The sequence below is a fragment of the Apium graveolens genome, unplaced genomic scaffold (assembly GCF_009905375.1).
Source record: "Apium graveolens cultivar Ventura unplaced genomic scaffold, ASM990537v1 ctg601, whole genome shotgun sequence".
Classification (NCBI taxonomy): Eukaryota; Viridiplantae; Streptophyta; class Magnoliopsida; order Apiales; family Apiaceae; genus Apium; species Apium graveolens.
Genome location: NW_027419186.1, coordinates 43949 through 49987, shown reverse-complemented (window position 1 = coordinate 49987; position 6039 = coordinate 43949).

The following is a 6039-nucleotide window of genomic DNA, read 5'->3' as shown; positions in this document are numbered from 1 at the left end:
GATCGAAAGGCTACTAATGGGTGGTTGCCGAAGCATTGACAGGGTCAAACATTTTTACTGGTGTATCCATTGAATGAAGTATCTCGTAACTTCATCTCTTTTCAAAATATTTCAAAGATCAAATATTTTCAAGTTTTATTTGTGGTCTCATCTATGGGATGACCTCGTGAATCTTATTATACTTTGAACAGTAGTAGTTCAAGTAGATTTCTAAAAAATGGTATAAGTATAGTGAAGTAATTGGTAACTTCATCTTCTTTTGAAAACTTATATCCAGTAAGTAATTACCTTACTCATGATAAAGATTCTAGTAAGTATCCATTTAGATACTTGTATTATTGTTATTACTATATATATTATCTTGCGAGCTGTAAGGCTCACTCTTGCTTTATTTCTTCATCACACAACAACAGTTAGGAAAGATGGCCAGACTCCAGCAGACCCAGCGCAAGTGCGTGGGAAGCGTCCCGCGTCTTCCCGATGATGTTGTGGCTGCTATAGCTGCAGAGGTAGATCTATTGGTAGATCAGGCATTCTATTTTTGAGAATCAATTATGTATAATTATAACTTGTGGCAGATAATGGCAATTAACTGTAAATTTATTAAGTAATCATTTTGGGTTGTAATAACTTTTAAATGGTGGATTCAAAGACTTGTACTTATTTCAATTTCATCTCTGAGACTATAACGGGTTGTGGTGTGTGTTAGTATGGGGTCACAGCATGAGGTTATTTATTATTAATTAAGTGAAGTGATATTGTGGAAAGAAAGACCGTGACAACCCGGATCCCCGACCCCGGATCTGGGGGTGTTACAATTACTCTCTCTCTCTCTCTCGGCTCTCTTTTCTCTCTTGGTATACTACTTGTTCCTTTGATAAATCTCACCAATCCTTCTCAAAATCTCTTGATAAACACATATATGTAGGTATTAGAGTGTGCATGTGTGTATATCCACTTGCATGTAGATGTGTAAGCTTGGTGTGTGTGTGTTTGTGTGTGTTTACCCGAGAGCTTCTCGCATTCTTGATGTTCTTGTTGATATCATCTTGTTTAAGCATGATTCTTTGCAAATGATTGGTATATGAGTATGTGCATGTGTGTGTTCATGCTTTAATGCGTGTATATGTATGTATATATGTTCCAGTATATGCTTAAGGAAGTGATCTTATGTTTGAAAAATGATTTTTAAAGCTAAATGGGTCTTGCATGTGCCTTGTGTGTGCATAATCGGAGGTTTTAAGGTTGTAAACCTCGAAATGAGGCACCATCGAGAAACCACCGCCACCGGTGATGAACTACGGTGAACCGGTGGTACGGGCTGATCACCCGTATTATAATGAAATGAAAAGATAGAGTGATCCAATAAAGGGTTCTATATTGATTATTTGAAATAGAACTGAAACTTCCTGTTCAGTAATTGATTCTTGAAAATGAAAAATGGTTTATATATTTCTTTGGAAAGAGTTGATTGTGATATTGTGAAGCTTAAGGCTCGTGAACCCTGATTTTAATCTGTTGATCATATAATTGGTTTCATATAGTGAAATATTGTTGCTTTCCTTTCTGAAAGATCTGTTCTGATCCTTTAATGATATGTGATGAATGTCGGCTTTCACCTGCTTCGAGCCTTGTTCCTTGAAAGCCCCATATTTTTCCTTCATAACCCTTCCTTAACCCAAAATATGGAAATCTGCCACCTAGAGCAAATAAAGTAGAATACCCTGAGATTAAAGTATATTGTGGATCTTATATCGTGGAACTGCTTTATAGTTACTTGATGAGTTTTATACTCATATGTTTTATTTTAATCTAACCATGGCAGTTAAGAAAGAAGATGGTCAGGCTTAGGCGCACTGCTCGTAAGAGCGTACCTGGTAGTCCCTATCGTGTTGAGGGCTTCCGTTTGCCTGAACAGGTAGTGGTATTTCTGAGTGAGCAAGCGCTTAGAAGGAAGAATTGTAAAGATACAATGGGTTATCTGTCGGTTCCAAGCCGGGATCGACTATGTATATTTAAAATTATTTTGGGATTGTAAGTTATATTTTATGATTGGTAGTTGTAATCTTGTCTCATACTTTATCCTGTTTGATCCTGTTAGTAGTTATCGGGGTTTATGCTTATGTAAATATTAGATTAAAGGTGTGTGGGTCCTCATTTCCTAACCCCGAGATTGAGGGCGTCACAACCCTTGGAACCGTGAACGAGGCTTGTCCTGATATTAACCCTGCGGACTATGTCTGTCCTGACGATGAGGCTTTACTATAGAGGTTTCGCACTAGAGTGGTTGTCTCAAACCGTGGTCCTCAGGACCCGCTTCTTCCTCCTCCCGAGTCATCTTCTCGGCCTTCAGCAGATCATAGCTCTTCTTCTTCCAAGACCACTGAGACATCCAGCGATAGTGGCAGAGATTATGATATGGCTACCGAGGGGACCTCCGCTCCTTAGAGCTTTGCTAGCCCTGCGTGGCTTATTTATTTTACGTTGTCTTTCAAACTATCTTTGTTTATCGAACTTTGTATTACACATTCGAATCTGGCTTATTTATCAAACCTTATGCTTTTATCTCATGCACTTAGTTTACTTATTATGCCATACATATTTTAAACATATTTCAGAAACTTTCTAAATTTCATAAACTTTTGGAACTCATCCCTTACACAAGTCTTAATAAACCTCAAACTTTAAAGAGTAGCCCTATAAAACTAAAACATGAAATCCTAAGCAAGCAAAGCTCCAAGGTGCTTTTCAACCTACTTATCATCTTGACAGGTGAGAATCATGCTCAGTCATTTTACACATAGTAAATCTTCAGGTTTTGTGCTTGCCAAGTTCTCGGGAATTCAAAACCATCCATAGTCTCTAACTTGAAGGTTCCTCTTCCTTGGACACTTTTGACCTTATATGGCCCTTCCCAATTTGGGGCAAGTTTTCCCTTCCGCCCAACACCGGAAGCTTCCACCATCCTCAGAACTAAGTCACCTTACTTGAAGAACCTTTCTTTAACCCTTAGGTTGTTGTAGAATGAAGCCTTCTTCTGATATTCCACTATCTTTGCATGTGCCTCATCTCGTACTTCATCAATTAGATCTAGGTCTAATCTTTGCCCCTCCTCATTTTCCTCAGCATTAAAAGCTTGGATCGTGGGAGACGAATGTGATATCTCTACAAAAATAACCGCTTCTGCCCCATATGCTAACATGAAGGGAGTTTCTCCAGTTGTGACTCTACAAGTAGTTCTATAGGCCCATAGTATTGGGAGTATTTCATCCATCCAATTATTCCTCAACTTCTCGATCCTCTTCTTTAGTCTATCCAGGATTATTCGATTTGCCACTTCCGTTTGCCCATTGACTTGCGGGTGAGCTACGGAGGTGAATCATAACTTAATCTCATTCTCCTCACAATACTTCTTGAATTCCTCATTGTTGAACTGTGTTCCATTATTGGTAACTAGGAAACGGGGAATTCCATATCCGCACTTGATGTTTTCCCTATAGGAATTGTGCATTCTGCTTAGTTGTGATCTTGGTCAAAGGCTTGGCTTCAATCCACTTAGTAAAATAATCAATGGCTACAATCAGGAACTTCCTTTGTGTCGTGGCCATGGGGAAGGGTCCAAGTATATCCATTCCCCACATGGCAAAGGGGATGGGAGAGTTGATGGAGGTTAACATCTCGGGGGTTATCGAACAATGGGTGCATGTCTCTGACAGCGATCACACTTCTTCATATACTCTTTGGCATCGGCCATCATCTCTGGCCAATAGAAGCCAAAACGGGTTATCTTATGAGCCAGTGCTCTGCCCCCCAGGTGTTTCCCACAAATACCTTCGTGTACTTCTTTAAGAGCCAAGTGTGCCTCATCGGGCCTGAGACATCTTAATTAGGGAAACACATAAGATCTTTTGTACAAAATCCCATTAATCAATGGTTATCTCAGTGCCCGAACAGCCAACTTTCGTGCTTCAGTCACATTGTTTGTTAGCCAACCAGTTTGAATATGGGCCTTAATGTGATCTATTCATGATGTCCTCAGCCGTAAAGAAGCTACAAGTTTAACATCAAAGCTCCAGTGTCTTCAAAACGCGGAAGTATACACTTCCAGAACTTTCCTCTATCTCTGATGAAGCAAACTTGGACAATGCATCTGCCTTAGCATTTTCCTCTCTCAGGATGTGCTCAACATGGCATTCATTAAACTGAGTCATCACAACCCTTACTAGGAAAACATAATTAGCCATTGTCTCATCCCTTACCTTAAACTCTCCCTTGACCTGAGATATGACCAACTTCATGTCTCCACAGACTTTTAAGTTCTTGACTCTTAGTGTTCCTGCTAGGCCGAGGCCAGCTATCAGAGCTTCATATTCTGCTTCATTATTTGTAGTTGGAAAGTCTAACTTCATAGCATATTCAATCAAGATTCCATCGGGGCTTTGCAAAACTAGCCCTGCTCCACTTGAATTTGTTTTTGATGCCCAATCAAAATAGATAACCCAATATTCCTTCTCCTTAACGTCCTTTTCTTTGTCCCCTTTATCACTTTTGGTGCCTTGAGGTATAGTATCTTTCTGCCCCCGACTTCTTGGTTGGGTATGGTACATTCCACCATGAAGTCAGCCAATATTTGGGCTTTTATTGCCGTTCGTGGCTTGTACTTGATGTCAAATTCTCCCAACTCTATTACCCACCTAATCAGCCTCCTACTAGCCTTAGGACTATGAATAATATTTCTTAAGGGCTGGTTTGTTAGTACCTCAATTTTATGAGCCTGAAAGTAAGGGCACAACTTTCTTGAAGCAATTACCAAGGCTAAAGCAAACTTCTTGATAGTTGAATAATTCAACTCAGCCCCATGCAGAATTTTGCTAACATAGTATCTGGGTTTAAGGACTTTAAATTCCTCCTTAACCAATACAGCGCTCAAGATATTTTTTGAAATGGCCAAGTACAAGTATAAAGTTTCATTCAAAGCTGGGTTGGCCAACAACAGGGCATGGGCCATATATTTCTTTAATTCCTCGAATGCCTTCTTGCTTTCCTCGGTCCATATGAAATCCTTAACCTTCTTCAAGGACTTGAAGAACGACAAGCACTTATCCCCAGATTTGGAGATGAACTGCCCCAATGCAGCAACCCTTCTAGTGAGCTTTTGAACATCTTTGATAGTCTTTGGTGGCTCCATATCCAAGATTGCCTTTATTTTATCGGGATTTGCTTCGATTCCTCTCTTGGAGACCATAAATCCCAAAAACTTTCCAGATCCCACTCCAAAAGTACACTTTGCAGGATTTAGCATCATTTTGTGGTATCTCAAGACCTCAAAATCTTCCCTCAAATGGGTTATACGGTCAATCTTTACTAGACTCTTGACTAACATGTCATCGACATAAACTTCCATGGTCTTGGTAATAAGATCCTTGAAAATCTTATTTACCAACCTTTGATAGGTGGCTCCTGCATTCTTGAGACCAAATGCCATAACAAGATAACAATAAACACCAAAGTCAATGATGTGTGATACCTTTGGGATGTCCTTCTTGTGTATCTTGATCTGATTATATCCACTAAATCCATCCATAAAGCTCAGCATCTCATGTCCCGCAGTAGCATCTATTAATGTATCTATCTTTTGCAATGAGAAATAGTCCTTGGGGCGTGCATCATTCAAATCGGTGAAATCCACACACATCCTCCATTTTCCATTAGCCTTCTTCACCATCACAGGGTTTGCTAAACATTCCAGAAATTTTATCTCCTTAATGAAACCAGCCTCTAAGAGCTTCTCTACTTCTTGTTCAATAGCTTCTTGCCTCTCTAGAGCAAAGCTTCTTTTCTTCTGCTTCACAGTCTTTCGATTTGGATCCTCATTTAGCTTGTGAGTGATCAGTTCCGGGTCGATGCCTGGCATATCAGCTGCCGACCATGCAAACACATCACTGTTTTCTTGCAAAAATTTTAGCCAATTCTCTCCGCGTACTTTTAGTTTCGGTGTCCATTTGTTCATGCAGAAAACATTTTGAAATTTAAAGTAGT